Here is a 23,637-nt window from a genome sequence, read left to right as displayed (position 1 = left end):
GAGTCATGGATTTGTTCAATAGTTATACATTATGAGGGGGATGCTATGAGCTGAGGCATGCCCAAGGCAGTTCTTGGTCCGAAGGAGCCTAAGTTTTAGTGAAATTCACAGATAGAGAAGTTGTTTCCCTAGCAACCATAGTAACACACATCAAATGAGTTAATAATTATTATTCCCAGTTGTATGTTATCATATAATAACTATGACTATTATTAATATTGATGATAATTAACAATGCCTTCGAAATGCTGTTGAAGACAGGAATTAAGTAACAGGTAAACTGAGTCAAAAGAGTTAAGGGGAATGAGAAGGGATCATCAGAACAAAAGTTTGTTAAGTCAGTGGAAAATTCAAGCAGCTGCTGATGAACACAGAACCGAAGTGATGAGCCAGAGATTGAAAGGATGGTCAGGAAAGACAGGAGTCAAGAATGGACCAGGTCAGGAAGGGCCATGCTGAGAAAATGGGAGCTGTCGAGTTTCAAATCTTGGGAATTCATCAGTAAGAAAACATCCAAATGGTTGTTTTGGAGGATTTGTCTTTGTCTTTAAGGACGAGTAAAGGCAGACTGGTGGTATCACATGTCCATGGTGTGGGTCCAGAAGACAGGACCTTCCTGTGAGTCCTAAGGCATCTCTACACTGACAGAATCCATGCAGACAGGCTCACTTGTGCACTGGCCCATGCAAACTTAGAGCTGCCACTTAGTGTCTCTGCGAAGCTGAAGGTCTTGCTGCTGGAAGAACCAGGTCCCTAATGGAACATACTCCTGGCATGTCTGCAACCTCATGATGATGTCTGTGACTGCGATATGGGCCGTGAACAAGCATGAAGAGACTGCAAGCCTCAGTCCCAGGCAACAATTGTGCAGAAGTCTGTTACTCTAAGATAGGAACAGGTTGTTCAAGAACGAGGGGACTTGGAAGCTGGGAGGAGCGTCTACATTTGTACTCTGTGAATTAGTAAGCAGCCTGCCATGGTGGAGCCCCTGTAATGACTTTTGCTTTATCAGCCTTAAAATTGTTTCAGATACTATGTGGCTCCTGCCCCTTGCATGGTAGATGGCTTGAGCCTATTGCTGGTGTGCTCTGCTTACACCCAGGACATTATTTTAAGATCCTGCGTGTCTCTCACTTTTTTAAATTAAACAAGTTGCCATGTTTCAGTAGTAGACACTTTGTGAGCTTGTTTCAATGATTTCTTTTAGATGAAAATGACAAACTGTTCCAGGAAAATAGTTCCAAGAAAAAATTCTTTTCTCATGTATGAACCCAGTTCAAACCAGATGCCCCCTCCTCTCTTTGGAAGTCACCTTGTTTGCTCCAACAGCCACAGAGAACCCACACTCAGACCCCAACACACACTACCGTCCATGGTCCATGTACCACATAGACACAAAATGGCACAGAAGCAAACTGAGATCTGTGGAATTTCAAACTGCATAAAATTCAAGAGGAAAGAGATGTCTGCATGAGTGGGTGTCAGTAATGAATATTATTAGTGCATATATTTTTGTATTTTACTTTATTCGCACAGTGTTAATTTCACAAGGCTCAGTAGCTGATACAGAACATTACACTGACTTAATGTATCGTCACTTTATTTGGATTCTAATTTGGGACATGTCAATTTCAAATATTTGTGACTATAACTACGGATAAACTGAAAATCCTTGTGTATGTTTGTTATTCATGGAATAATTCCAGGAGGATGAGTATCCTAGAGTGCCTTGAAAGGGGTATAATGGGGAAACTTTATAGCTCTTAATTATCATTTTTATGTCGATTTACCAAAGAAGTGAAAACCTTTCTGTACCAGTAAAGTGTGGCTGCCAATCTCTGGGTTTTTTGAATAATGAGCTTTGGTATTAAGGCACCATTTTCGCCCAGTCTGCTAGGCCCATTGGGTAGAGCATGCTTGCTTTGGTTTGAAATTTCATGATAGTAGAAAGAATGACTTTCCTCGGGCACTTACCTATTTTCTCTTACATATATTATGTGTTTGTATCTTTTATATATATTTAGTATATGTGTTTCTTCTTTTAAAGCTTAATGGGATTTTTAAAGTAGTGTAGATATTACCCACATGGATGTAACATTAGACATTTGTAAGCTGTAATAGCTTGTATTTTGAGGTGTTCTTTTCCTATCTCCTAGTGAAATTTGTTTCTTTTTGACTGTACCTTGCACTCTGCTCCACAACCAGCATCCCTTACCTGTCAGTAGAGTTGGGGGTGGGGGTGCATGAGACAGGCTAATTGGGTCTTAGTTCTGCCATGTCATATGAAGCAGTAGAGGCAAAGGAAAATTTTTATTAAAAAAACCTACTCAATATTATTGTTGCAAATATTAAATGATTAGTATAAATATCAGACAAGCCAAACATTAAATAATAATATGGCGCTGTGTTCAGAACAAGAGTTTTGGTGACTGGTAGGCCTGAGATGGAAATTCTGCCTCCATCTTCTGGCTGTGCAAGCTTAAGCAAGTTTCTTGACTATTCTGGGCTTCATTTCAGGCTTAAATGGTTGCTGAGAGAATGAATTAAATGGAAGTGTCTCCGTAATGATACATGAAATATAATAGATAATAACTATAATAGCTGATATTGGAAAGTATATATGAGTAATTTTTTTTTGACAGAGCATTTTGCTTGTGCCTGCTAGTGTCCTATCAGTTCAGAGAACAGGAATGTGTGAGCTGATTTTTTTTTTTTTTTTTTTTTTTTTTTTTTTTGGTTTTTCGAGACAGGGTTTCTCTGTGTAGCCCTGGCTGTCCTGGAACTCACTCTGTAGACCAGGCTGGCCTCGAACTCAGAAATCCTCCTGCCTCTGCCTCCCAAGTGCTGGGATTAAAGGCATGTGCCACCACCGCCCGGCGTGTGAGCTGATCTTTAGATGATAGTTTAACATGTCAGAGAAACCTTTGGCTGGAGTAGCATGACACAAGCTGACATGTCTATAGGGATCTGCAGAAAAAATGCATCCTTTGTTTCAGACCTGGCAAGAGGAACTGTACGTGAGCATATGCGTTGTACTAGCTAAAGGACCTGGTGGTGAGTGCTTGATACGCAGCCGATGCTTCTGCAAATCAAACATGATGCTAACCTGGGGAATGAAGGGTGATAGGAGTAAAGGAAAATGAGCCCAAGTCAGCTCCAGATGCTGACAGTAGAAGGCCAGAAGGCTTTTCTCTGAGATTCATTGAGGCGATTGTGAAACAGAGCAAAGAGGCACTTACAAAGTACAGGACAGTTTGATGGTGCTTAACAAGAGATGCTATCCTACGCTCCGTGATGCATTGAAGAGAAATCACCTTCATGTATTCATCTCCTTGGGCTTGAGTCAGTTTTTTTTTCCCAGATAAATACATTGACACATTCATGGAACAGCTCTCTGAGCCATCTAGATTAACATCGGATTTGATCAGTAGCCACGGCTACCATTTATCAAGCATTTAGTCAGCATAGAGACTGCTTAGCTTCTGATGTACATCACGCTGTTTAACCCTCTTGGTAACCCCAAAGCAAGTGAAACTTTGAATTTCATCTTAAGGCTGAGGAAACTGAAGCTTGGAGAAATTACACAGCTGGAAACCACTAAGAGGGGATTCGAACCTGGCCATGTCTTCTCTACTCTAAGCAGCATTCCCAACTTTACATGGTCTCTGGCCAGTTGCCCAACTGCAGTCTTCCCTTCTTTCTTGTCATCTCCTCAAATACATTGTAGTCCTTTTTCTCTGCCTCCTTCCCTGCTTTGCTTTCTCCAGACCTACTGTGTGCTCAGTCTTTGAGATTTTATGGAGTCTGTGCCATATGTACGTCACACTAGAAAGGCACTCAGTGCACATCTGAGTTTGGTCCAGGACCATCCAGAAAGTGAATACATTAAGGCTGTTTTGGCTGAAGGTGGCAGAGTTAGGAGAACTTGATTGCTTGTTCCTTTCCTATCTCTGTTCTATGCTCTTTTCTCTTATTTTCCATAGGCAGTTGCCACGTGAACGCCCTATATCAAGCACCATGTCAAGTGCTAGAGGTAAAATGGATTTGCAAGGAAAGATGAATAAGTGGAGTGAATAAGTAGAATGATTTTGATGCAATGCAGGATATGATGCTGTACACCTGAAGGCTACTGTTCAATGTTAGTCCTCATTTGATAGTCATGCCATGCGTATTGCTCCTGTCCTTTGCACAGACCCAAACAGAACTAAACTTGGGCAAGGAGGAAAACACCAATGAATTAAGAGAGAGGGCCACTGGAGCAGTTCTTATCCATTTGTTTATTCGTTTTTAATGGATCTGGGCTTTGAAAGGATTACAGATTTTGAAGCATGTGGTAGATTGGCTTCTATGGTTATAGTCACAGCTCAAAACGAGAGAGGCAGAGGTGGAGCAGTTGAGCTCTTGAGAACCTGTGAGTTAGACAGCACAAGTATGTCCATGGAGTGTCTGGGTGTATCTAAGAGTCATGGCTGGAGTTGCCCGTGTTCATGGCTGAAGAGAGTCTGTGCCCCATGACTACTGAGTCTTGTAAATACTGCATGCATGCATGTGTGTGTCTGTGGGGTAAATATGTGTATGTGGTTCCATGTGTGCAGTATAGTCACATGTATGTTAAGTACAGAGGTCAATAATAGGTGCCTCATTGACATAGGGGCTCTGACACTGGAGCTCACAGATCCTATTAAGACTAGCTTGACAGTGACCCTCAGGGGTATTTTTGCCTTCATTTCCTCTGTGATGGGATTACAGATATACTCCACCAAACCTGGATATTTTTACTTGGCACTTGGAAATCCAAACTCAAGGCTTCATGCTTGAATGGCAAGCACTTTACCGACTGAGCCATCTCCCCAGTCCTCCCATGTCCCATGGTTTAATATGCTGAAGTCTTAGCCCCTGAAGCAATCACATTAGGGGGTTAAGCATTTGGGGGACTATTAGGTTTAGATGAGGACATGAGAGAGGGCCCCTAAAATAGAAGTAATGCATTATAATGGGAGAGAGACATTAGATCTTCTCTTCCCAGTGTATCAGGTTAAAGAAAGAAGGTGTCAGTCTCCAGTACTAAGAACTGGGTCAAAACAGGCAGTTTGATAATGGAGTTCTTAGCACCAAGAACTGTGAAAACTAAGTTTATGTTCTTTAAGCCACATGGTCTGGTTGGTCCATTTTATATTTTATGCCACCCAAGACACCAAGTTTCTCTTACACTAGGATGTAATTCTTCTGTAAATGAGTGGAAGGATCAGACAGCATCCTTTGTCTCTCGTGGGTGGGATGACCGAGAAGCAGTGAGGCACTGTTCTTTCTAGTCATTTGGAGAGAAAGTCTTTTTTCCAAACCACACATAGGATGAGAAACAGTTACCACAGAGAGAAGGGAGCACACTCTGACAAGCTGGGCCTCTTAGGGCCTGACCTGAGTCCATCATACAGACACTGATCCATTGTGAATCAGATGTTAGAGTAAAATATTGCTTCTATTCTCCACAGAAACCCGAACATCTTCAATGAATAGAACTCTCAGCTCAACAGTGAAGGGGGTTAATTTCATCACAAGCTAGACCACCTTTGAAACAATGTTCACAATGTTGATCTCTGATTACCAAGAGCTAAGCACCTGCAGATGTTCACCACCTATTAACTCATGCAGTGTGAGAGGGGACAACAGCTGTCATGAGCTCATATTTCTTAACCTCTGGAGGATATAAAGGTTGGACTTTAGGGACCAGCATGTTCTCAGTTTCTTCTGGTAAATACTCATATATTTATTAAATGAACACGCTGAGTATACCTAGCCCCACAGGAAATATAAATGTTAATTTTTCATTAATTTTACACCTCTCTAGCATGCATTTGTGTAACAGTAGAATCCTGTGAGTTAGTTTAATAAATTTCTTTTCATGAGCAACCTTGTGGGGAGTTTTTGGCATATTATTACCTTTGCCTTTGTGTCAGAGATCTCCTGGGAATGTCTGACAAATGGGACAGGCCACAAAGGTACATGATGTTAGGGAGTTTAATTACCAGAAAGAGCATATAACACACATGCCACCCATTAATTTTATAGACTGCATATTGATTAGATGCTGAGAATTGCTAGATGTTTCCAATCTGTAAATCCATTTTTTCCCCAGCTGGATTTATTTTTTAACTTGGAAAGAATGTATGTAAAATATTTATCCTTCTGGTAATTCCTTCATTTGTCCAAAAGGCATTTATTGAGCATGTACTAATGCCAAGGATTGTGTTGGATAAGGGACTACAAGAGTAGATCATACAGATGAGGGCTTTTATAGAACTCATGGTATCATCCAGTGCTGTCTAGCAGGGCTGATGAGCTGATGGAACTGTTACAGTGTAATGAAGTTTGATCAGAAAATGACTTCCCATCTACTGTGTGCTAGCCAACAACCCCAAAAGGCTGCTGAGTACTTATTGTATGGCTGATACAAATGAAGAGCGGAACTCTCAGAATCATTTGGGTTTAGTACATTTAAACTTTGGGTTAGTGGTTAGTTAGCATCCTAGACAGCAGAATTCTGATGGGAGAGAATGGCTTTGAACAAATAGATGGAAAACCAAGATACGTTTACATCGTGGTATGTACTGTAGAGGATAGAAGGGTGTGGTATGATGCAGGTGATAGAGGAGGCTGGCTTCAGGTAGGGGATTAAGATGGGTTCTACATGGAAAGGAGCTGGCCTTTATGAGTGTGGGGAGGAGGAAGGGCTGCAGTCAGTGAGAGCAACAAAGGGTCAAAGTCAAGCCTGAGATTTTCCAAAAGTTTCCTGAAAGTAGGGACACACTGACTTGTGGGCATACTTGTCCTCTTTCAGTTGTATGTCCAGGATGGGTATTTCTATTTTGGGATGATTAACTCTGTCCTCTGGGAGAATTATTTCTTGAAGAAGCATGCATGAGATTGAGGAATGAGCAAAAAGCCACCTCTGATCTACCCCAGTTGAGCTCTTGAGCTACCCTTTCTGCCCTACTTGGTGCAGAAAGTTGCCTCCATGTCCTGGTGGTTCCAGACAGTCTTCTGAGTTCCCGTACTCTAGGTCTCCACTGTCAGCATGCAGCATCTTTCTGCTTTCTGAATCTTTTTTCATTTCTGATTTCTCTGGAGATAGAATGCAATTTCTTCCCTGGACTCACTTTCCTATCTACAATGTAATGCCTATAATTTTTCTCTCTGCCACCAACTTGAGTCCATCTATTTGTGGGGCTCACTCACTCACTGTTTTTCTGTCTGTCATCCTCAATAAGCCATGGTTCTCTTTATTAATCCTGTCCTTTCGTGGCTATACAACACTTTTGCAAATACTGGAAAATCTGATACTTAAGGTGTGGCCGCTATTATGGTAATCATCATTACTATTAAACTATCATAAACATTATTGTTGCCATTTATTAATGTTTTGGGAGGCAAGGGGAGCTGAGAGAAATCAGGAGAGCTCTATAGGGATTCAATGGCTATCCACTCACATGCAGGTACAGGAAGAAAATAGGGTCAGATGTGGCCAAGTATAATTAAGTTACATTGTATATATCTATGGAAGTTTCATATAGTGAAACAAATAATAATCTTTAAGATTAAAAAAAAAGGCCACAAAGTTTAAAAAGTACATACATGGCTGACAAATGGAAAGCCTCTCCCTGAAAAAAATCTATGGATTGCTGAAAAAGTCACCACCACCTTTCCCTTATCCCCTTAAAAAAGAAAAAGAGATTAAATATAACTCAAGTTCTCATTCACTGAGATTTCTAAATATTTTGTGTTAGAGCATTTTACCTAGCTCTCAGCCCTTCAGTATCCTCTCACTCAAAATTCAGTGCAGAGGATGCAGAGGAGGCTGCTCTCTGTCAATCATTTTCTTCACCACTGTGATTCTTGCTGTGATCACTTTGGGTCCCTTGCATTCATTCATAACCACTGCTCTGCAATGGTCCTGTCCCATGACCCAAGGCTTCTTGGTAGCCTATTCTTCCTGAGAAATCATCTCTTTTGCATGCTGCTATATTTAAGTGAAGTCCTGATTTCTCTCACCATGGGATACTGTGCCTAGACACCCCAACTCCACCCCCAAACCCTCTTCTGCACGATTAATACTTCAGTCTTGGTCTTCTTCACCCTTAAAGTTACACAGCTACCAGACACTTCCTCTAGGGTAGCCCTGCTTGCTTTTCTTTTTGCAACAAGTACATGATTCCAACAAGCATTTACTGTTAATTTTAACATGTTTTATTGAATGTTGTTAATAATATCTGTACAAAATTGAACTTAAAAGCTTCAAGACGGTTTTACTCTTCAGTTTGGCCACAATACAGAACTTTGCTTGGTATCTAGAATGATTCATATGTGTACTTAAAGGTGCCTGTGGTGTTTTGATTTTTAATCAGTGGTCCAGGTGAAGAGCATCACCTACCTTCCTTACCATGCCTGGATTATTTGCCTGTTGCTATGAGAAATAAAAATGGCTGAACCCAGGTAATTGATAAGAAAAATGAAGTTTAGTTTTATAGAAAAAAAAATGCCCAAGATTGAGTAGCTTTGTCTGTTTGGGTTCTGAAGCAGATTCTCTGGCTACCTCACAGTGCGTGGGTGATAACGTGGTAGAAGTGTGCTAGAGATAGGGCAATCTCATGGTGAGATAGGAAATAGCAAGGACATAGGAATGTCTTCTTGACTTTTTATTAAAACTGTAATCTTCATTATAGTGATAACTTATTATGTGATGTTTAAGCCTTCTCTTGTCTCTTCCAAACCACACCCTCTCAGCTCCCTACCCCAATCTCAGTTCAGATTGACCCCACAGCTCTATAAGAGGAAGAGAGACATACTGCAAACAGTTAAAGGCATTAAATGCACCGTGTCCTTGAGAAGAGCTAGAAAGCAAACCATTTCCAACACAGGTTACTATTGTTGAACCCATGGTATAAAAATGGCTGTCAGACAGCTAGAGGCTTGTCCACAGAAAGGAAGCTCAGTAGAGGGTTCCAGGGGGTTGCCTTGACATCCTCTGCCATTTCTACTGGACATTTATAAGCTCCCTATTTGGTGATGAATCTCTGCTCTTTCAATCAGGCTATTCCTGTCATCTCTGCTGGATGCTGTCAGCTGCTTTGATGATGTTCTGCTACCTGTCTGCTCCTTCTGTTTACCAGCTAATTGATATTTGTTCTTTTATTTGGTTTGCTGTTACTCAATAAGCTAACTGGTTAAAAATTTGAAAGTAAGACAATCTTAGATCACTCTAAAAACGGTACAGAACACTCACACGGCTTAGCTGGGCTTCCATGAGTCCATCCATGCTTTCGCAGGCCAACTCTCCAGTGAACCAAGCACTTTGTATTGAGCTTCTCCGTACAGTGATACACTCGCCTACTACCATAAACTGGGAGCCACACATTTAGCACATCTTGAAACATGCTTGAAACATACCTAAACTACAAGCAATGCCAATTTCTATTTTTATCTCTCAAATTACAAAAATTACATTCCTTCCAAGGCAGTGAATATAAAGTGCCAAAAACACAGAACTAGTTGTTCTTTTTATATCAGAGAAAGATGAAAATGTGTTTGGAGGATGTTGCTCTGTCACAGTAAACACATAAAACAAAGCTATATCTTACGAGAGAATTTCAATACTAAATTAAAAAATGCCTGGACATATTAAGTTTTTAAAAAAATATTAAATTTATTGAAGGATTCTGTGAGCATGAGTATTTTGTCTATATGTCTGTATGTGTACCACATGCATGCCCACAGAGTTCAGAATCCAGAAGAGAGCACATGATCCCCTAGAACTAGAGTTATAGATAGTTGTAGGCCACTGTGTAGGTGATGGGGACATGTGCCCATAACTGCTGAGATATTCTCTAGCCACCAGGTTAATTTTTTAATAGGTGTCTCAGTTACGTGAAGTCGGTGACTTTACATGAATTCCTAGGTGAATAGGTTGGGTTTTTAAATCTCATATGGCCCTTTCTGTTGCAGTGAGTCCTCAGTGTGTGAGAAGTTCCCATTGATAACAGACACATCAGGGCTGGCCTGTTAGAAGCTTGGTGGTCAGGAAGTTTAGTGTGCATGTCCAGGCAAGAAAATGTGACTTATACTACTAGGTAATTAATGAAAGTACAGTGTTTCTCTTTTAGGATAAATTTGCATGAATTTGTTTTCTTTTTCATTCCTAGAATTTACATTTGGATTCATATATATATATATATATATGTGTGTGTGTGTGTGTGTGTGTGTATGTGTGTGTGCATGTGTATGCATATGTGTATATGAATAATATATGTGTACACACATATATATGTATATATATTGTTGAGACTCTTAGTTTATTTTTCACTAGAGAATTCTCTAATTTTCACATTGAGTTTTTCAATTCCTAACTCCTGAATCATAAACAAGTTATTTGCAAGAAACAAGAGAATTGCAGTTTGTGTGTGTGTGTGTGTGTGTGTGTGTGTATTTACAGTGTCAGGGATCAAAGCCACAGACTTGTATATGCTAAGAAAGTACTCTACCAGTGAGTTAAATTTCTGACTATAGCTCAAATTTAGTTTAAATTTAAATTTAGTTTAAAATTTAGGGCTGAATACCACCCATCGTAAAATAATACTTTAAAATTGGTTACAAAGTCAAACAGAATTTGTGTACTGGGCAAATAATTGGGTAAGCATACTATCTCAGGACAGCAATTGCTTGTTGAAATTCTTTTATATGGAGGTTTTTTTTTTTTTATATATTTGTCTTTTGTTCTCAGCCTATGTCCTTAGTTATCTCTGTTAATAAACCCAGTCTATATCCTGTTCATACTATGCTGAAATGTGTCTCAATGTGGACAGGCTGGAAGCTGAAAAATATAACAGACACAATAGCTGATATGGTTCATGTCATGTGGACAACGTGCCCTTTGGAATGTTTACTTTAAAAACAAAAACAAAAACAAAAACAAAAACTACTCCTAACCCTAGAGATGTGAGGCCCCAGGGAGTGGGGAGGAGTGGCTTGATGGGGGAGTGGGGGTGGGGACATTCTCTTGGAGACAGGAGGAGGACAAATGGGATGAGGAACTGTGGAGGGCTGGACTGGGAAGGGGTAATGATTATACTGTAAAAAAAATGAAAGTAATAATAATAAACAATCAAAATGTACCTATTTAATATGCACTGTAAGAGGTAGATCAGACTTAATTTAAAAAAATAAATAAAACAAAATAACACTATAGGGAAAGATCCACAGTCCTCTACAGACATTAAGAGAAGAACAAACCATCTAAAGAGAAAACTAAAAAGACTGGTACATAAGAGAGAGGCTGGGCAGCTCAGGTCAGGGCTCTTGACGTGAGGCCGACTTTGAATAGGTTTCTTGTGGATACTTCTTAAAAGCTGTGGGTTTTTTTTTCCCCAGAGCTCAGCAAAATGAGAGTTCAAAAAAAAATATCAGTGTTGGGTTCTCTTAACAGGCTCTGGATAGAGAGAATGTTGGACCTGGCATCATACAGAGCAGACCACTTACTGGTGACATCCAGTCAAATGTTACCATTACAGTGGTAGTGGATCTGAGGAGTTTCACTGTGGGTGTATTTAAAAAGGTTGGCACTGGGGAACTCTAGAGAGTCTAATCCCTTGGATCTTCATCTACTGTGACAGCTGCTCCATGCATGGTCCCTATCTACTTGGAAACATGACTGATTCAGGAAGGTAGAAATTGTTTTGTCACCAGATACCATGATAGTCATCAGCTCCTGTTGTAGCCTTTGCCCAGCATGCCATGGGTAACTTCCCAGCAGGCTTAGCTACTCAGCAGACAATGATGATAGATAGATTTCAGTTGGGGACGGCCATCTTGGAAGCACTGGTCGATTGATGGAACATGGAGAAAACTTCTGCAACTCTGTCCAATTCTTCTTTAGAAAGCCTCCTAAGTGCTTGACATTGAACTTGGGCTAGAACCAATGGTCCTTCATCACAGCAGGAATAGCAATAAAAGAGACCTCCAGGCAAAGAGTACCATGGACAATTATAGTACAGTGTGGAGGTTCAGACTGTGGGAAGGGAGGGCAGGACTTTGTGAAGGATTTGTGATCTGAATGTGACTTTGTAGGTAAAAAAGAAACTTTGGGATGCAGGATCAGACAGCATCATTCATCATCAAAGAAATGCATATTGAAATGACAATGACCTATGAAGAGAAAGAAAGCAACTGCTTGTGAGGATGTGTCGAGGGGACACTTACATACTGTAGATGGGAATGTAAACAAGGGCCGCCATTGTGGGAAGCAAGATAGACATTCCTCATGATTTTAAAAACAATTGTCATATGATGTAACAAGCCTATTACTAGTTGTATATCCAAATGTCAAATCAATAAATCAAGAGACGAATAGAGCCTGGCGTTCATTGAACTGTTGTTCAATATATCTGTGATTATGGAATCAGCCTGAAAGTCCATAAGCAGATAAGTGTTTAAAGATAATGTTGGTATACATTCACAGTTGAATACTGTTTATCCTTAACAAAGAAGCAAATCCTGTCATTTATAATATGGATAAATTTGGGAGACATAAGTTAATTGAAATAAGCCACACATTGAAAAGACAAATAATGAATGGTCTTATTGTTAGACAAGTTGTCTTCATAGCATGATTAAATGGTAGTTATCAGAAGCTTGGGCATGAGGAGTTTAGGAAAACTGGCCAAAGGATACTCTGATAAAGTAATAACTGTAGATATCTCTTGTACAACAGGTCTGCTGTAGCTAGTTATACTATAGTGTGCATATGAAAATCACAAAGGAATTTAAGTACTTTTTCCATGAAAATAAGTGTGTCAGTTAATGCATTTGTTACATTGCAGGATGTAGTCATTGGTCATTGCAAACACTTATAAAATATATAGTATATGTTATTAAAACACAATAATTGCCCAAGGATTAAAAACAAGCACAAGAAAGAACATGAGGGCAAAATGGGATAATGTTCAATACTTTGAGAGATCTATAGCAATGAAACCTAAGGGGCTGGGAGACTTTGTTGTCTGAGATGGAGCACTGGTATCAAGGATGAGAGAAGGTGATTATGTGTGCATGTGTGTGGACTGTGGGCAATGTGAAACTGTGAGAATCCTTCTGGGAACCAAGGCAAGAGTTGGTGATGTCAGCTGATAGCCCTCCTGGAGCCACCTGAGATCCCCACTCTCTCCTGCTTACTCTTCTGAATTTGGGACATTGTGGAAAATTCCTCTGAGTGTCTTTTCATACTTGTAGTTCAATTGATTTTTGATTTCTGTGGTGGAAAAATTAAGCAAATTGAGTGCAGCCCCTACAGAGCACTCAATCGTAGAAGCTAAAACTTACAATAAAGCAATTTGACTGTGGCCTGTTTCTGAAATTTTTTCATTTGCTTCAGTGACAGTGTTAGCTATAATTTCAGATCAAAGGGGAGTATAAATTTACTTTTTAGCTATTTTCGTATGTAAAAATGCAACCCCTGATTTATGGAGACAACTCATATGACTTGGTACTAACAGGTTTTTTATCCTCTTCTCCTAGCCATGTGTTTTTAACCTTTAAATACCCACTGCTCACTGATACCAACACTTACTTCAGAAGCCAGTAATCTGTCTACTTAGGAGTACTGAATCAGCCAGTAATTCACTTTTAATTAGACTTTTCTCATTATATTCAGCTTCTGAAGGTAACATGCTTTTTAAGTTGCACAAACTTAGGTAACTAAATGGAAACAGGCCAGGTGGGATTCTTAATTAGATGTAGGGCAGGTCTAATGTCTAGTATTTGTTTGCCTCACCTGTAGAAAGCCAAGGGCCTGGTATTGTCCACAAAAGGTACCATCAGATCTTGGAGAATTCTAAAAGAAAATCTGCTGAGCCCAACAGTCTTAGAAGCCACTCTGCGCAATGACTGATCTGCCCTGAAATACTGATTACTAACCATTTGCTTCCTAGTTCGAAAACACAGGGGAACACTGAATGTAATTTCCAAGTGCTTTTTAAATAGTGTTTCAGGCAAAGCAGTGGAATTAGAACACATAAAGAGGGGAGGGTACAATGAATAGTGTGATGGTTTGTATATGCTTGGTCCAGGTAGTCGCACTATTAGGAGGTGTTGCCTTGTAGTAGGTGTGGCCTTCTTGTAGTAGGTGTGTCACTGTGGGTGTGGGCTTTCTGACCCTCATCCTAGCTGCCTGGAAACCAGTCTTCTTCTAGCTACCTTCAGAACAAGAGGTGGAACTCTCAGCTCCGTCAGCAGCATATCTACCTAGATGCTGCCATGCTCCTGCCTTGGTAATGGACTGAACCTCTCACCTGTAATCCAGCCCCAATTAAATGTTGTCTTTATAAGAGTTGTCTTGGTCATAGTGTCTCTTCACAGCAATGGAACCCTAAGACAGGAATGCAGCTGGAGGAGCTGCAGGGATAGTTCAGCTGTTGAGAGTGCATACTGTTCCTGCAGAGGACCCAGGTTCCTTTCCCAGCACATATATCAGGTAGCTCACAACGAGCTGTGTCAGGGCATCCAAAATCCTCTGGCTTCTATGTAAACCTGCCAAGATTTGGTACATATAAAGTCACACAGGCATTCATACATGTACATAAATAAAAGTAATAAATAAAATTGTAAAAAAAAAAAAGAAAAGAAAAGAAATGACGAGGTAGGTAGGAAAGGCTTGGGTTTCTGTCACTGTTTTTACAGTAGCCTTGGGACTTAGAATGACTTCCACTCTCTAAACCGGTTTCTTTATTTATAAATTGATATGCTTCTCTGAAATAATTTTATTTCATTATTGTGAAAATTAAGGTAATATGTATAAATAAAGTACTCTCATCACCAGCTCATTTTTTAAAACTCTAATAATGTATGTGATATTATTTATTCGTGTCCACTTGAAAAGTATTCCAAAGGGTTCTCTAAGCCCTGCATTTTTTTTTTTTGTGGTGCTGTGTTACTAAGGTGATGGGACTTCCTAAGGAGTATCTAGCCTTTAATAATGCTGAGTGGTATGGAAATATATGCAAATTGTGGAACTTTGCAGGTAGATGCTCATTCCTGTGACCTACTATATTTGAATATGACATAATGGAAATAAAAGGTTCAGCCTTTACCTATGCTGATGGTTGGTTTACAAACCCCATTAAAATACCTTGAAAATAGTTTAAATAACACACACACATGTATATATACATATATATATATATATATATATATATATGTATATATATATGCTTGATTTCACTCTCAATTATAAAGCATACCAGTAAAATACTTTAGGAGGGGATCAAAAAAAAAAAAAAAAACCACATCATTGAATACAAACCGTAAGTTGAAAGTGATTCAAAGAATGTTAAAATGTGGAGATAAAGCAATCTAACTTGGAAAAATATGGAAGCCGAAAAGGAGTCTCTAGCTGGGACTAAGGTGGTACAAGTTTGTAATCAATACCAGCTAGCTTCTTCTTGGGAAGCTGAGGCAAGAGGATCATGGTTTCAAGGCTTCTCTGGCATATAGAATGAAACAAATATAACGTAGTGAAACCCTGTCTCAAAGTAACAAATAATGGGCCATTATAATAATACACAAGTGGGATGCGAGAGAGAGAGAGAGAGAGAGAGAGAGAGAGAGAGAGAGAGAGAGAGAGAGAGAGAGAACTTAAAGAGAAAGGACAAAAGAAGAGGGGTAAGCCCAGAGCTCCTATATAGCAGGAGGGGGCTTTTCAGGGAGTGGGGTAACATGGAGTTGCTAGGTGGGGTGTTATGGAGCTGCTAGTCTAGGGGCTGGGCAATGGACTGAAAACAAAATTGAGATGCAGGGCAGGGATGTGAGCTGGTCAGTTCAGGTGTCCAAGCACCTCCTTTTGGTTCCTTTTCCACAGTCACATGGAGCCTATAGGCAGAGTGCATATTAGGAGACACAAAGATACAGGTAACAGGGCTCTCTTCTGGCATCCTCGTTCAGCAGAGACATGCTCAAAACTGCTGCTGTGGGGATCCACCTCCCTGGCCAGTTTCTCTCTCCTATTCTTACCAGAAAGAAGAAAATATGAAACTATTAAATACACGTGCTACTGCCTATGGGTAATTGTTATTAGCCATTGAAATGTGTTTTCTGGGTTTTTCAAAATATGTTTTCATTCATTTTTCCGACATGTGTACTTATGTTTTATACATGCTTACGTTTTATAATGATATATACCATTTATGCAACAGTACCTATGTTTGGCATGTATTATAAATATCATCCTGCAACTTACAAAATAGTAACAGAACTCTGTAACTTGTTTTTATCATTGTATAGGTGAACATAACTTCAGGGTGATGCATTCAGAGCAACCCAGTTGTAAATACTGATAAAGCTGCGATATATGTGTAGTGTGTAGCTTGAACTTGCTTACTGTTGCTCTTCTACAGATGCCCACATCTCATTTAAGAATCTGATTCTTAGGAGGCCATAGATACCTCCACTGGAACATTTTCAAGATTCTAGTGTTTACATAAAAAAAAACCCTGATACCCCTGACATTGATTTTATACTCCCTAACCCTACCTATAGGACGTTTAAATGTAAAGCTTCCAAATTTTGCAGTGATTGCTTTTCATATGCAATAAAAAGTATAATAAATTATATTGGTTCGAAATTAAAAGATCACTTTTAAATATTCTGCTTTCAAAATTCTGAACAATCTCATTTGATAGAATAAGGTTTCTGTCACTTGTAGCAGCTTCTTCTTTGCTAGGCTAAGGCATGTGTTCAGTCTATGGTTGACATCAAATATGATTTACATGTTAATCATAAAAGAGTGAATTTCCAAATGAATTTTAAGTAAGATGTAGAATTCATCACTGGCCCAGTTATGCTAAGATGTTACTTTGAAATTTCTTCTAGAGTACAATGTAATTGAAGATGTTACAATGAACAATGGCTTACACTTATTTGAAAGTCTAACAACTAATCATAGTTAACATTTACTGAGAACTGAACAAGATGGGAAGCTCTGTTAAATTCTTTACATGTGTTTTCTTACCTGGTCCCCACAACATCCCAAAAGGTAGGTGATTTTTGTCAACTTCGTTGAACAGTTAGTGAAAATGAATTTTATAGAGAGTAAATGAATTGCCCAAAGTCAAACTTGGAGAACTCACTAGAGTCATGAAATCGTTCTGTTACTTTTATATCCATATCCTACCCTGTGCATTCTGTAGGTAAACATTTTCCTTCCTTCCTTCCTTCCTTCCTTCCTTCCTTCCTTCCTTCCTTCCTTCCTTCCATCCTATTTCTTCTCTGTCTAGCTGATTTTATATGACCTTAACTTTGCAGAATAAAGCAAATGCATAAACAACTTTATAAGTAAGGACAAAGGATTCTCTAACCTGTTCTCACCTTAGCCCAAGGCCTGTAGAAGAGGTCATAAGATGGTAATTTTCATTTCAAAGGCATCAATCACCAAACTCTCAGAGCAGAGGCTGCTGCTGGGTAATGAGCTAGGGTGTGGCCATCAGTGGGCAGAGACAGGTGGTGCACACAAGGAGCATAAGCAGGAGACTCTCAGTCAGGAAGTGTGTCTCATTTCTGTTGGCCTTAGAATTCTGCAAATAGCAGATAAGGATGCTGTTCCACACCAACTGCAGTTTCCACATCCTCATATCTACTACCCTGTTCTTCCCTTCCCTTCCCTTCCCTTCCCTTCCCTTCCCTTCCCTTCCCTTCCCTTCCCTTCCCTTCCCTTCCCTTCCCTTCCCTTCCCTTCTTCCCTTCCCTCCCTCTTTTCTCTCTCTCTCTCTCTCTCTCTCTCTCTCTCTCTCTCTCTCTCTCTCTCCTTCTTTCTCTTTCGTCTTTCCCTTTGTTTTTGTTTTATGTGTCCAGTTCTTCCTATAATCTCTGACAATTGCTCCTTGTCTTCATTCTTCACTCAGCTTCTCCTTTTCTTTCACGTTTCTTCAGGCCACTCTCAGGTGTGTACTACAAATACCAAGCTAGTTTCAGTCTTCTTGTTTCTCTTTCTTTCTTTCTTTCTTTCTTTCTTTCTTTCTTTCTTTCTTTCTTTCTTTCATACCCCACCCCCACTTTTAGCTATTCCCCTTGCCCCAGGACGACCTTCTTCTTGTTCTTATTTCTCTATAAAAATCTCATATATTCTTCAAAAACAGTTCATGGCTAGTGAGGTCAGCCTATTTGAGAGAAATGTCTTTACAGATTCTGAGACATTGGGAGGGAAAATTTTATCTCTGTTGATCTCTTTCTTGGGAGCTCATAGAACACAATTAAGCTCTAACTTCCTGACATGCTTAGAACCTACACATACAGGCTTACTTGATGACTAATACATTTGACTATTTGCATTTTACATTGTTCAGTTTTAGTTCTTACCTTTTTACTCATAGAATCCCTCTAAATTCTATAATTCTATAACTTCCTCTAAAGGAAGTTCTAGGAATTTTAAGAAATATGTTTTTTTTCCTTTGAGAACATCAATCATGAATGTGTATAAGTATGTATAGGAAGAACAGACAGCCATATGAATAAACATACAATTGCTTTTGAATATTCATATCTGAACAAATTATTTGTTTTTTTTCTTGAGTTGTATCAATTCTCTCTGTAAGGAGAGATAGGAGAAAAGGAAATTCTAGGGAAACAGTGTTCCAAAATTCTTATCTAGAAGGTATTTTTAAGCCCCTCTTTCCAAAGGATTCTTTTATATAACATATTGGTCTCTTCAGAAAAAAAAAAAAAAAACCCTTAAACTTCCTTGAAGTAAAAAAGATGGAAAACCTTAAGAATAATGTGTTAGACTCTTCACAAAGGCAGCCAGTTTCACTCACTTAAGAAATCATTTACTCAAGCAGTCATTTAGCAATATTTTCTAAACTTTTACTGTGAGTAGCATCCCTTTAGCTACTTAGACTTTTGATTTAGAGCAAGTAGAGAAATGTATCTGTTTTCATGCTATGTAAGGAGTGACTCTGCAGAGTCTCACCATTCCCATAGCAGCATAGAGAGGGATGACTGACAAGGGCTATTTGTGAGCTGAAACATCTGTAGAGAGGTTGGGGAGAGATCATGTCAGAAAAGTACCATCAAAAATAGACTTTTGGGTCTTTCTTATTGAAAGATAACCTCTCTGATATCTACCAAACTATGTAGCCTGACTGGGTGGCTGAAGAACATACTCTCTCCAAGTATCATATAATATAATGCTAATGGAAGAGTTAATTCTCTAGAAGAATCTTTACAGCTATCACTGAGGCAACTGAATAATCATCTGGACCCATTTAACTGATGACAGAACAAAGAAAAATTCAGATTTTCCTTTTGAATGACAGAACCTGAACATTTTTTTTCCTATTGGAATAAGGCTTTGGTTTCCTATTGTCCTGATTTGTCTGTATCCTTTTTTTTTTTTAAAATTTATTTACTTAGGCTGATTTCTCTAAAAATGCTGATTCATTTAGCTCAATCCTATCATACTGGATATCGAGTTAGAATGTAGATTTCTTCTTTTATTCCTTTCCATTCGTGGGGAGAAAGCCTGGGAAACAGAACATATTTTCTCTCCAGCACTTAAGGTGTTGAAAGTAATCATGAAGAAAATGAGCTCTGTCACTTCCCCTCTTCCATGTTATTCTTTGCATTTTCCCCATTCCATTCTGCCTCATTTGGTTTTCCTCTGACTTCTCTTTCCCCCATCAGGTACTTGTTCCTTCCTTCCTTCCTTCCTTCCTTCCTTCCTTCCTTCCTTCCTTCCTTCCTTCCTTCTTTCCTTCCTTCCTTCTTCCCTCCCTCCCTTCCTTCTTCCTCTTCTCATTCATTTTCTCCTTCTTTCTTATTCACTTTACATCCTACTCACTGCCGGCTCTCTGTTACCTTCTCCTACAATCCTTCCCCCTATCCTCCTCTTCTCTTCTCCTCTGAGCTGGTAGGGGACCCCTTGGTATCCCCCGACCCTGGCACATCAAGTCTCTGTGAGCCTAGGCACATCCTCTCCCACTGATGCCAGCTTTCAGTGGTTTTTCCCTTTCAAGGAAATGGTAACTTGTACCTAAAATTTTGCTGCATTTTTAATGGTCCTTTGTTCCTTGTACCAAAAGCCAATGACACTTAGATTAGGGGATGGGTTCTTCTTACACGTGGCCTTTGGCTTGCCTCTCCTGCCTGCCATTAAAATTAGAAAATTTGCTTTGTGAGGTCAGACTCACAGCTTCTCAAAGGTTCTGAAGAAGTTATCCTTTCCAGTCTGTAACAAAAATACCTCAAAAAAGGCTTATCTTATCTCATGGTTCCCAGTTACATTCCATCATTATGTATTATGTATCATTATGTATTATCTTTTACTGCAAAATTGCAGTAAAAGAGGTTATGGTAGTTGGTCACATTGTGTCCAAGAAGCAGAGTGGGAGAAATGCATGTTCATACTTAGCTCGCTTTTCCACTCATAGAGTTCAGGATCTCTTGCCTAGGGGGTGGTTTCACCCACAGTGGGTGGGTCTTCCTACCACAGGTTATGTAATCAGGATAATTGCCTACAGATAGTTCCAGCGTCGATGTGATCTAGGCACTCTTTCACTGAGGTGATACCTTCTTCCCAGATGATTCTATAATGTTTCAAGTTGAGAATTAAAACTAATCATCAAATAATTTTTAAAAAATCTGTCCATTCAGACTGCAGAGGAAGTACAGACAATGAAATTTCATTCTTATGAATGACATGAACATTCTTTCTATGGGAGTCTACTGTATAGATGAAACAATCTACAACTAATACTTCAGAGTCAAATTTTTTTGTTGTTGTGGTTGTTAACCAGTTGCACCTTGGAAATTTCTACTTATTCAATGTGTGAAGAAATGCTTTGAGTTGAGGGTGAAAATGACATTTCCACATGGAAGATTAATTAGGTAGATCAATGAGCCTTTGTCCAGTTGCTAGCTCACTCATTTATGACTTAAGAAAAACTATTGAAACTTGGAGACTTGCTTTTCTGATTTATAAAATAGATGAGAATATAGAAATTTTTAAGTTATATCAGCTGACAAAAGAACTGAGAGGATTACATGTAATAAGTCATCAGATGGCTAGATGTATCCTCTGACATACATTAAATACAGTAATTTCAACTTCTTAGAAGTCATAGTGTAATTGGTATTATAAAATATCATCTTTAACTCAACCTCACCAAGACCAATAAAACTATGCTATTGCTAAGTGTTTTTAAATGAAGCAGTGAGATTTTTCATCTTTATAAATTGTGAGGTAATGAAATGTGTATCATTTGCATTATTATATTGTCAAGTTTGAAATGCTGATGCCAGCATATCTGCACAAGAAGAAGAAAGGCATCTCAAGTTTCAGCCAGCAGTTAGAGGTCTGCAGAATGCTTCCTGCTTAATGGAATTCAGATTGACATTAAAAATGAAGGAAACAGCCTGGTCTTCTACCTGCAGTTTCTACCAGCAGGTGAAGACATGGAGACATTGGCAGCCAAGGTAGAGGTGGCATAGTTTCTATCTCCTCAGACGACTGAAGCATTCCTTCTCTCTGGACTTCCCACAGAAGGGTTATCTTAGGAGATGTGTGAACAGAATGTGTGGCCTTTTGTTGAAAGTTCTAATCTTATGGGACTTATTTAACAGGGAATAGTAGTACAATATAAATCACTATGGCCATGATAGGTGTTGAGTATGTCTCGTGCCAGGGATTGTTATCACAGTCTGGGCAGACTTTGCCCAGATGTAAGTAAGCTATGCTCTACCTTTCCAAATGCTCACAGCTCAGGGGATGTTCCAAGAAGTGATAGAGTAAGGGACTGGTTACAGAGGGCCTAGTTTTGGAGTTGGACCTTTAACAAATAAGAGTTTGCTAGTCAGAGACTGAGGTAAAGAATGTTTTAGGGTTAACATTTCAAGTCACTCACAATTCTCAGTTTTCTCTTGGTCTTAGATGCTGGTAAAGATACACTTTCCTCATCTCATATGTTTAGTTAAAGGTTTGGTAGTAGAGTGTATTCCCCTAATACTAGCTCAGAATCACCTAGATTGTTGTAAGAAAAAATATAGTTTTAGGGGACTAGAGAGATGGCTCAGTGGTTAACAGCTCTGACTGCTCTTCCAGAGGTCTTGAGTGCAATTCCCAGCAACCACATTGTGGCTCACAATAGTCTATAATGGAATCTGATGCCCTCTTCTGATGTGTCTGAAGACAGCTACAGTGTACTCATACGTGTGTGTGTGTGTGTGTGTGTGTGTGTGAGATAAATACATAATTCTAAAAAAATACAGTTTTAGGTTCTCTTGCAGACCTACTGAAATAGAATCTATAAATGTCGAGCACAGGTGTTTATTTTTATAGTAAGTAGGGTTTTACTATAAAAGGAGATTGTGAGAGGTTTAGTTAACTTCCATTTTGGAGTTTGTGGGCACATTAAGATGACTTAAAACTATGACTTAGTGTTGCTTGTATTTAGTAACTTTATTTTCTCAATACATATACAACATAGAAGTGCATCTAATTTTAATTGTATTTACAAGTGTTAACTTTTGAAGACTTTTGGAAACCACTGCCTTTGAGCCGGATGGCCTGTATGTCCCCACTTTCAAGCTGTCCTAACAAAATATCATGACTTACAAGGCCCATAAGGCAGAAAAGTTGTTCCTCATTGTTTTGAGGCTCAAAGTTGAAGACTAAAGTATGTAGCAGATTTGACACCTATGTGAAGACTTGCTTTCAGATTTATAGATGATATTCTGGTTGTAACCTTAGATGCTAGAAGTAACTAATGAGCTCCCCAGTGTCCCAGTTTTTAAAGGTTTTAAAATTCCATGCCTGAGAACTACACTCCCAAAGGACTCACATCTTAATTCTATCACCTTGAACACTCAGTGTTCTAGATGAAGATTTGGGGAGAGAATTAGGCTTCAGACCCCTACAACCATTCTCTGCAATTTATCAAGTGCTCATGTGCAGATTCACACTGTAGACTGCTGTCTGGTTGCCCAACCACACTGCACACAGACAACGAAGACTCAGGTTCAAAGAATGACCACTTCCACGTTTTAAAAATGAGCAGAGACTGAGGCAGTCATGCACAATAAATACTCATTGGATTGAAAAACAGTCCAGGTGTCTAAGATGCCCTAGCTCCACAGGACTTATTATAAATGGAACACCTTCCCGAAGTGTTTCTCACAGTTTAGGTTACACACTTCTTTCATTTACAGACACCTCATAGTGTTTTCTTCAGAATCATTTCCTCACAACACCTGTCAGAGGGTGGCTCTAAAGAGACAGAAGCTCTTCAATAGAAGCAGATTGTCTTAAGCAGGTTCTCATTAGCCTACTTCTGTGAAGAGAATAGTCATGTCTGTCAGGAATTAAGAGCACAGAGCAAGTGAAAGGGGAACTTTGAAGATTTTAGATTCTTCTGCACTAGTTATTCATCAACTTCCAGCTTGCTCTTGTTATATGATAATAGTCATATCTGTCAGTTTTCTCCCTTATGTGAGATTTTCATGCCTTGTCCTCTGAAATAGTGAACTCAAATGGGGACAATATTTACCTGTGCTTTTAATGTCCAGAGAGAAAGGACGAGTATGCTGATGGGGCTTGCCACAGTGCAG

The 23,637-nt window shown here is 39.3% G+C and overlaps 1 protein-coding gene and 1 pseudogene across 1 annotated transcript in view; one reads left to right on the top strand and one right to left on the bottom strand.

Annotated features, from left to right (window-relative positions):
- The window catches only part of Kctd16 (potassium channel tetramerization domain containing 16), a 282,724-nt gene that overhangs the window by 141,641 nt on the left and 117,446 nt on the right, over positions 1–23,637 (top strand). The gene's annotated exons all lie outside the window — the stretch shown is intronic.
- LOC117720225 (ubiquitin-conjugating enzyme E2 C pseudogene) lies at positions 11,307–11,752 on the bottom strand (annotated as a pseudogene).

The sequence above is a fragment of the Arvicanthis niloticus genome, chromosome 14 (assembly GCF_011762505.2).
Source record: "Arvicanthis niloticus isolate mArvNil1 chromosome 14, mArvNil1.pat.X, whole genome shotgun sequence".
Classification (NCBI taxonomy): Eukaryota; Metazoa; Chordata; class Mammalia; order Rodentia; family Muridae; genus Arvicanthis; species Arvicanthis niloticus.
Note: the sequence above shows the minus strand (reverse complement) of the source record. Positions and strands in the feature narration are given on the sequence as shown.